The sequence below is a fragment of the Pseudophryne corroboree genome, chromosome 8 (assembly GCF_028390025.1).
Source record: "Pseudophryne corroboree isolate aPseCor3 chromosome 8, aPseCor3.hap2, whole genome shotgun sequence".
Taxonomy (NCBI): domain Eukaryota; kingdom Metazoa; phylum Chordata; class Amphibia; order Anura; family Myobatrachidae; genus Pseudophryne; species Pseudophryne corroboree.
In genome coordinates, this window is record NC_086451.1 from 373025943 (window position 1) to 373036301 (window position 10359).

The 10359-nt window shown below is 44.1% G+C and overlaps 1 long non-coding RNA gene across 1 annotated transcript; it reads left to right on the forward strand.

Moving 5' to 3' along the window:
- Nucleotides 1–2377: 2377 nt before the first annotated feature.
- On the forward strand, nucleotides 2378–9983 carry LOC134947819 (uncharacterized). The gene is made up of 4 exons (XR_010182798.1): nucleotides 2378–2493; nucleotides 5882–5980; nucleotides 9101–9168; nucleotides 9868–9983. It is a non-coding gene; the product is annotated as an uncharacterized LOC134947819 (long non-coding RNA).
- The last annotated feature ends 376 nt before the right edge of the window (nucleotides 9984–10359 follow it).

Genomic DNA, 10359 nt, shown 5'->3' on the forward strand with positions numbered 1-10359 from the left:
GTCACAGTAACGCCTTATTACATCTGGCATGGCGTCTCCCGCGGCCTCCGCCGCCGTCCCTGAGCTTCTGCATGCAGAGTGTCAGAGTGGCGATTACGTCAGCCGCGGCCTCCGCTGTGTCCGCGTGGTTGGATGTGCACTTGTCAGCCTGGCGTCTCCTGTCTCCAGTGGCCGGCGCCGCCATTACTGTTTTCATTACCACATGGATTACAAACCAAACTTCCCTCCAAGTGTCTGCATGGGCGCAGCCATCTTGGATTCTGTCAGCTGATCATTTCCTCCAATCTGTTGTCAGTATTGTTAATCTGCATAATTGCCTAGCCAATCCCTTCCTTGCTGCAGGTATAAATACACTGTGCCTGAGCAAGGAAGGCGTCAGTGCTTTGGTTGTCAAACCTAGTTCCTGTTTGTTTCTCTCCTGTGATTGTCTTCCAGGTTCCAGCTCCTGTCTCAAGACTTCCACCATAGAGACCCGCACCAGCATTCCACCTGCGGTGTAGCCTGACTCTCCAATCCATTGTGGATTCATCTGTTTCCAGCTACAACATTACCTGCTTCCAGCTCAGCTTCCAGCAGAGTACAGCTTCCCTTAAAGGGCCGGTGTCCTTTCTACACTTTACCACTCTCCACCGGTATTATTATTTCTCCGCTCTCAAGTTCTACATTTCAGTTCATATTTCATCGCTCCCAAGTTCATTTATTATTTAACTGGTTCCAGCCAGTATCCACTCCGTGCTAACAACAGTCTGGTTCCAGCCAGTATCCACAGCAGCTGTTTTACCTTCAGCAACCCAGCTTTTCCTGGAACACCAGCTGGCACAATCCTGGGTTATCTCCATTGCTACAGTCGGGCCTGGTAAGGACTTTCCATCTAGAAGATCATAAGAACTATCTCACACTACCAGTGCCCTGTGGCTCCTGCCATCCTGTAGTACCCAGGAACTGTATTTATTATTTGCTGACTTTTACATTTTCTTTTACTGCTGCTGTGTTGCGGAGTTGTCATAATAAACATCATTGACTTTTATCCAAGTTGTCGTGGTCACGCCTTCGGGCAGTTATTATTCATGTTACTTACATGTCCAGGGGTCTGATACAACCTCCCAGGTTCCGGTACATCTCAGCCCCTACAACTGAGGCTGCCTCCCGTCAGCTCAGGCCCTCAGTTGTGACATATACACATTCAGGGTCGGACTGGCCCACAGGGGTACCAGGGAAACCACCGGTAGGCCCCACTGCCTGAGGGCCCACTCCTTCCTCTAGGGATCAGGTTCCAGACTGTGCACTTGTATTATACATGGTAGATATGTTGCATGACACTGCACTGAACTATTGTGTATTTCAATTCTCTGTGGAGGCTGGCTACACCCCCTTTGTAGGCTGGCCACACCCCTAAGTATGTTCTCCTATAACTGCATTCCCCCGGTGGGCCCTTCATGTACCAGTCTGAAACTGTACACATTTACATACCTCCCAACATGACCCCCTCCAGGAGGGACACAATGCTCTGCTCCTGGACTTTTCTCTTAATGTATGATTGCCTGCACCTGTGTTGAACAGGTTAATGGATTAGAAAGGTGTTTTAGCACAGGTGATGGGAATCATAAATTAAAAGGGAAGTCCAGGAGCAGAGCATTCTGTCCCTCCTGGAGAGGGTCATGTTGGGAGGTATGCATTTACACAGACGGGTGTGGTATGAGTTGCCGGCGGCTGGGTTCCCGGCAACCAGCATACCAGGGTTTGTGGACCCCCAAGAGGGAGAAAATGTGTCGGTATGCCGGGTGTCGGGATTCCGTCGCCGGTATACTGTTCGCCGGGATCCCAACAACCGATATACTGAATACCACCCACACTGACGTATCCCACAGCCATACAGCACTACTAACCTGCACAAAAGAATCAATAGTGATATTAAACTTCCACAGTGATTGGATATACAATTCGTGATTCTTTCTAATATGAAGAAGAAATGAGTTGTAGATATATATACAGTACACACACACACATATATATATATATATATATATATATATAATATTATAGTGTGTGTGTTATTGTTAATAATGTGTTCTTATAATAGCATTACTAAACCAGACAGTCATTATTACAATAGTAGCTACTAATGAAATGTGCATTTGGAAATCTATATAGAAATAAAATATATAAAAGGTGGCCCTGTTGCTAATTATATAAATCAAATAGCAATATTGAAGTACCGAGTTATTTCTTTTGCTTCATACACTCACTGTAATAGTCCCAGCCAGGTCCTAGTTGTCATTGTGACATCATGATGAGGGTCAGAACGCATCACAATGGGGCTCAGGCTTATACTGCTGACAGGCTGTAACAGTCTCCTTTGATAGGTAGTTATTGGAGAAGAGAGACAAGTATTTATTTGTGCTTACTCGCTATTTCTTTTTGGAGATATCTGAATAACATCCTAATATATCTGAATAACATCTGGATAAGAAGCTCTTATATAAGAGACAGAAGGTAAGTAGACTCAGATATTTCTATTATTTTTACTAAGCAGAATTTTTCTTTATATGGCTAAATCGTATACTTCAGCAGAATATACGCAGCTTACTGTAATGTAAGTAGTTATAACGGCATCTACTATAACACATAGATATTTTCTGGATTTTTTGGGCACATGGACTCGACATGAGGCTATTACAACAATGTTTTAATGTTATACTGTATATGGAAGAATAGATTTGGGATGAAGCATTTGGCTGTTAGCTGCTGATTTACCTGTGGCTACAAGTTAGTTATATAATGATAAAACATTACAGCAAATATTGGAAGCAATATTTTCTAACCATGAAGCAAAGTGTTGCTTGCATTAGGGTGTCCACAGTCTGTACTAAGCTTTGGAGAGAGATAAAGTGGACCGAGATAAACTACCAACCAATCAGCTCCTAACTGTCATTTTTCAAACACAGGCTGTAACGTAGCAGTTAGGAGCTGATTGGCTGGTATTTTATCGCCGCACACTTTTTCAAATCTCCAAGGCTTATTACATAGGTGTGTTGAGTCCATGTAAAGTTATCCTCAAAGTCTGCATATTCAGGAACCATTAGATATGTGTTGTATTGTACCAGTGATGCAAATTAGGCAATGACTATTACTCCAACGCATCTGCTATACCTTCTGGATTTTCTCCATTTATGTCTATTTATCAGCTGGACAATGTTGATAATCAGTTTTGCCAGTAAATACGAACCAGTATGTATTTCAAATTGTATCTAATACACAGAGATGATATCTATGTCATATTCAAGAACCCATCTGGCTGGCTGATATAAAGGTCACAGTTAAAACATATAAAAGATAAAGCAATTGATAACAAAACGATGAACATTCCATTAAACAAAAGAAATCAATTTATTTTCCAGCAAAATAATTGCTCTCATTAAATTTGGGGTACATAAAAATAGGTATAAGTATATATTTGGGTCATTTCAGGGGAAAAGTGGAAACGGATGATTACTCCCACCTGCAAGACTATAAACACTTGTCCCAATCATAAAGCCTCCAATATACTTGTCCCATACCTATTTTCCCCAATTCCATCACTTTGCATTTTTTGATCCCTAAAATGACGTCATTATTGGCTTATTAAAAATAATGTAAAACTTCTAAGTGCCTAATTAGTCATTCAGGGGGGTGTCCCAGGGGTTCAGAACCAAATCCTGACAATTTTAGCTTAAAATAGGGATTTTGCACTACTTATCACCAGTTCAGAGATGGTGAAGAGAAATTCTGCGATAAACATATGGAAACTTATCAGCGATAACTTATAGCCGCTAATAGGATACCGAATTATCGTACTTGAGATAATTTATCATGAAACCGCGATACCACAGCTAATTGGATTCCACTTATATCTGTTGCTGTATGTGAAGACATTTAAACTTTATTATCACCATACTGTATAACTAAGCTGCGGACCACCCATCGTAGGGTAAGGCTGCCCAGCATGCTGAATGTCCTGTCCAGTGGCTGCAACCACAATTTAATTGCGGTCATACCAAATGTGGATGACCCCTTTCCTTCACAGCCTGTCGGTGAAGGCATCATTCTTTCCATCTTCACCCAGACGTCATGTAGCTGCCCCGAAAATGACGCTGACCTGCCACCATTTTCCCCTCGTCACCCCCGCAATGGTCCGTTGATGCCCCAACCACGATTTATCCGTGAAAGCCTCTACCTGTCAATCTGGTAGAGCCATTGCATTGCATTGGCTGGGACATGCACACGCAACACCTGTGCATTCATTAGCATTTCAGAACAGGGAAATTATGGTAAGCAATGTGACCTGAATAACCCCCATAGTGGTGACTATGGGGGTTATTCAGGTCACATTGTTTACCATAATTTCCGTTTATATAACCAGTGCTGCTGTGCCATGTGCAATACTGTCTCGTGGTACCTTGGAGCACTACAACTCACATCATGAATTACAGTGAAACATAGGCCCTCATTCTGAGTTGTTCGCTCGCAAGCAGATTTTAGCAGATTTACTCACGCTAAGCCGCCGCCTACTGGGAGTGAATCTTAGCATCCTAAAATTGCTAACGACGTATTCGCAATATTGCGATTACACACTTCTTAGCAGTTTCAGAGAAGCTTCAGACTTACTCGGCATCTGCGATCAGTTCAGTGCTTGTCGTTCCTGGTTTGACGTCACAAACACACCCAGCGTTCGCCCAGACACTCCCCTGTTTCTCCGGCCACTCCTGCGTTTTTCCCAGAAACGGTAGCATTTTCCCGCACACACCCATAAAACAGCCAGTTTCCGCCCAGTAACACCCATTTCCTGTCAATCACATTACGATCACCAGAACGATGAAAAAGCCGTGAGTAAAATTCCTAACTGCATAGCAAATTTACTTGACGCAGTCGCAGTGCGGACATTGCGCATGCGCACTAAGCGGAAAATCGCTGCGATGCGAAGAAATTTACCGAGCGAACGACTCGGAATGACCACCATAATGTAGCCATTTACACATTTGTTATTGCATTTTACTAAATACTGACTTCTAGAGCCAACACATATGGCTAGTAATAGTAATAAGAATCACATCTGCAATGCAGACAATAAGGATTGTTACAGTACATTTGGTCAGTATTCAGTAATATGGATATTTCCAGGACCATAGATTTCTAGGGATACATTTGTATATAATGGGACAGTCAATGGGAGTTAGGGCCAGTTGGCAACTATGCACTTGGGTTGGCTCTGCTGAAGGCCGACTTAACAGCATTGTAGCAAATCATTGTGGGCAAAGCGATGCACTGGGGCCCATACACACCCAATCAGGGGAATAATAAAAAAAATGTACCCCTCCTGCGGTCCCGCATCATCTCGCCACATGCTTCCAGCCATGAACTGTCTGGCTGAAGGCTGGGGGGCAGGTAGAGAATTCTGACTGGCTGCACTGATAGTGTGTAATTCACAATCAGTGCGACCGGGCAGTTTTCTCTAACTGACTCCTAAGAAACTCCAGATGCACCATCTGCCCACCCTTGCTCGAAGGCCCCTAGAATCGCTGGGCCCAAGGGCAGCTGCCCAGTAAGCCCACACATTAAGATGGCCCTGGCTGTGCTTAGTAGAGGGATCCAAATCTGGTTACGAGAAAAAGGTAGTAGCTCTCTACTAAATCATGATATCCAGCACAGGCTCTCTAGCTCACGGACTGTGTATAGAGAATATAAAGGATCCAGTCTGTCTTATTGTACTTATTACCTATATTACCAATACTCCTTATGTTCAGGAAGCCTCTCTGCTGTTTTTATAAAGTTTGAAATAATGAATGAATATGTGCGGCATGACTGTGAGATGGATAATTCACCTATATGTTTCTTTCTTGCACAGATCCATCTCAGCAATGGAGGTTTTTCATAAGGCGCTGTTTGTGGCCCTGGGCTCATGTGCCCTCTGCATGCTGTGCCTATTCTTGCACACTCTGTGGGGGTAAGTTACTAACATCATTCTGGTTTATTTGCCGACATGTTCTTACTAGACATGTTTTACGTCTAAAACCATTTGTATGTTTTGGTTTTGGCAAGTCACTTTGATTTTGTATCTGGATTTCATTGCAAATTGTTAGAAATATGTAATATTGTGTATTTTTGAGCTCTTTTTATGCCTACATTAGTATTTCTATCTGCAATATTCATGTAAAGTCATTAAAAATCATTGTAAGTCAATTTTCCATATAGTCAATATATATATATACCAATCCCCTGCGGCGGCACTCCATTTATAAGAAAGACGCTCAGTCAGTAGCTTCAGTTAGTAACGCTGCAGCTCATATATTGAGCTTTTGTCAAGCCGTAAAAAGACACTGTGCACACAAGCTATTTTACATAGCTCCCCCTGTCCAGGTGTGAAAGTCTAGCTGATCACCCTTCCGGTTTTCAGCACACCCACATTGAAATTCGAATTTTAACAACTCTGTCAAACACAGTATAAGAAACATTGCATGCCTCCCAACATGACCCTCTCCAGGAGGGACAGAATGCTCTATTCCTGGACTTCCCTCTTAATTTATGATTGCCATTACCTGTGCTGAAACAACTTTCTTATCAATTAACCTGTTCAACACAGGTGCCGGCAATCATAAATTAAGAGAAAAGTCCAGAAGCAGAGCATTGTGTCCCTCCTAGAGAGGGTCATGTTGGGAGGTATGACCATTGTAACATTTTTCTGTCTCACTAGCAACATTTAACAGGCCCTACACACTGGGCGATGTCACTCAAAGATATGAACGATCTCGTTCATTAATGAATGAGATACCGTTCATATCTTTGAGTCTGGAGGCACAAGCGATGAACGATGTGCGGCCCCGTGCTCGTTCATAGCTGGTGCCCTGTTGGCTGTGCATGCACGCCAATATGGACGATCTCATCCATATCTGCCTGCACTTCTATGGAGCTGGGTGACGGGGGGAGTGAAGAAACTTCACTCCCCTCGTCACTGCCCCCCCCTGCCGCCGGGTCGCCCGTATCTGACGTCGGGCAGCTCGGTGGCGGATCGGTCAATGTGTAGGGCCCTATAGAGTCACAAGTACAGTATGACACTCATATATGCATTACCTTATCTTTGTAAATACCTGTTACGGTATGTAGATACATTCTGAAACTATATACCTGTTACAATGTTTCTTATACTGTGTTTAACAGAGTTGCTTATACATTCGATAGAATGTTGCTGTATAATGTTGACTTTTATTGTAAAGTATGTGTTAGTGTTATTCAGGCCCGGCGACAGGGGGGGTCAAAGGGGACACCCGTATGGGGCTTCAAGGATCAGGGGGGCCCCGAGCATCAGGGGCACAAGAAATGTGTAGGCAGCGCCTAAGAAAGCTGTGGCTCCCGTGCACTCCGGGACGCCCATACGTCAATTAACAGACAATCTTTCCAATACAAACACCACCCCCGCCGCATACCCCATCACTTGGTCTGAGCTGGTCCCGTGCTGTGTTGCCAGCGTCGCGATGTCACTACGCATGAACCCGCGCCAGCCCGTCCCTGCTGCTGCCGCTGATTCCTAGGAGCTGAGCGGCACAGCACTGCCAGGCACACTAACTGGGAATATCAGACAGCAGCCGACTGCAGCTTTACCAATGTGATGTCCCTACAGACAAGGTCAGTCCCTCCTGGGTCCTTGCAATCTCCCTCATCGTTGTCACAATCTGTGGGTCTGTGTCTATATATGTATGTTTGTGTCTGTGTAGTATATGTACATGTATGTGTGCTTATATATGTATGTTTGTATATGTGTATGTATATGTGTGCGTGTGTATGTATATACTGTATATATATATATATATATATATATATATATATATACACACACACATTTATAGTGAGGGGAAGAGTTGAGGGGGTAGGGGGCCCCCAGAGATATCAGTGTATGGGGCCCTTAGATTTCTGTTGCCGGCCCTGGTGTTATTTGTTGATTAACTGTGATGTATGTTTTATGATGTGGTTTGGTATTTGAAGGGTTAAAATTCCAATTTCAATTTTCAATGTGGGTGTGCTGGAAGGGTGATCAGTTAGACTTTCACCCCTGGACAGCGGGAGCTATTTAAATAGCTTGTGTGCACAGTGTCTGTTTGTGGCTTGACAAAAGCTTAATAAATGAGCTGAAATATTGCTAACTGAAGCTACTGACTGAGCGTCTTTCTTTCAAACAGAGTGTCGCCGCAGGTGATTGGAATACATGGTTAGCCTGCAAAAGGCTTAAGGGCCCCATGCACTAGAACGATAATGCCCGATTTTAGCCCAATTCGGACATTCGGGACGATATATTGGCTGAAATCGGGCATTTTCGTGGTGCTTTAGACCCGATCCGATCCAATGCGTGTTCCCGTGAGCATCGGATCGGATCACCCTAGATCCGACATATCACGAGGTCTGCACTCGTGATATGTCGGATCCCGCAGGAATGGCTGGGATAGTAAAAGATATATCATATGCAAAAGGACAGCATACGATGTATCTTTTATTATCCTGCCGCCCGGGAGGCTGCCGGGAGTTGAGGGGAAATCCTAGACGACATGACGTACCGTCATGTCGTCTAAGTGTATGGGGCCCTTTAGATCGGAGGGCACCCGGTAAAGTAGTCAGCTGATCTCATGAGTGCCGGATTTGTGGCAGTATATAAATATATTCATACTTGCCTACCTCACTCTCTCCATGAGGGAGAAAATGCTCTGTTCCTGGACTTTCCTGGTAATGTATGATTGCCATCACCTGTGGTGAGCTAGTAAATTGATAAGAAAGGCGTTTCACCACAGGTGATGGCAATCACACATTACCAGGAAAGTCCAGGAACAGAGCATTTTCTCCCTCATGGAGAGGGTCAGGTAGGCAATACACTACATAATATGTATATATAATATAAATAAATATATATATATATACTGCCTATTTTGCTGTAATGTAACACAATCTGCCATGTGATACTTTGTACCATGTTATACTGCTATCCGACATCATACAGCACCTGTTGACTTATTCAATCCTACTAACGTTTCCTGATAGTTCTATATGAGCTCTAATTGACCCATTCTCCTTATTGTTGCAGTTGCATAACACACAGAGGAACACAAATATCAATAGATGATATCGAATGGGATGCTGCTTTTGAGCAAGGTAACAAAAATTAAATAAAGGACCTACATTATACTGTTCGGTCACATGGGGTCATTCCGAGTTGATCGTAGCTGTGCTAAATTTAGCACAGCTATGATCAGGCACTCAGACATGCGGGGGGACGACCAGCACAGAGCTAGTCTGCCCCGCATGTCAGTGCCGGCTCCCTCACGCCCCCTCCCGCAGAAATGCAAAAGCATCACACAGCGGTGATGCTTTTGCATTTCAGGAGTAACTCCCGGCAAGCGCAGCTCCTGCGGCTGGCTGGGAGAACCTACTCGCTGCCTGGGTCGCAGCGGCTGCGTGTAACGTCATGCAGCCGCTATGTCCCGCCCCCCAACGGTCTGGCCACGCCTGCGTTGGCCGGACCGCGCCCCCTAGACCCGTCAAGCCCCCTCCCGCCCAGCGACTGCCTCTGCCTGTCAATCAGGCATAGGCAATCGCTACAATACAATGGCCTTCGGCCGCCCAGCATGCGCTGACGCATGCACAGATCCGACCCGATCGATGCGATAAACTGCAGCGAGCGATCGGGTCGGAATGACCGCCAAAGTACTAAAGAGAGAAAATGTTTTAGATAGTGCTTTTGCCTATTTATCAATGACTGCCACCGTGATATATTCACTTTTATATAGCAAGTGTTAGACATGGAAAAAAGTACTACAGTATAATAATTTCCTGATTTTCTTGTTCCCACAGATCAGGAGGCAACACCAGATGAGGAGGCAACACCACCATAAATACCACCAAAAAGCCTTGGAATACCACCATTGATATCAGAAGTTATTCTAAAACTAAAACCTGGGGATTAGGGCTACCGGCGACACCCCAAGGAAAAAAAAAAAAACGACATTAGGCAGCCACCTCACGGGTGTGTTGGAAGAGCTGCTAAACTGCTAATTATTTTTTAAATGTTGACATCCAACTCATTGAAACTTAATAACTTGAAAATGTAAACCCGGGCAACGCCAGGTACTTCACCTAGCATACAATAATTGGCAGAGATCAAAATGAATATGCAATCATTACAGTTACAGCAAACCACAGTATCTGCAGTAGTATACGAGGTAATCCCTGCAGAATGTCCAAAAGCACAAATTAAAAAAAAAAAAAAAAAGGGAACAGGGTCCACTGGATTATCAAATTAACAAGGTCCAGCCATCATTAAGTTGGTTTTTTTTGTTCAACTTT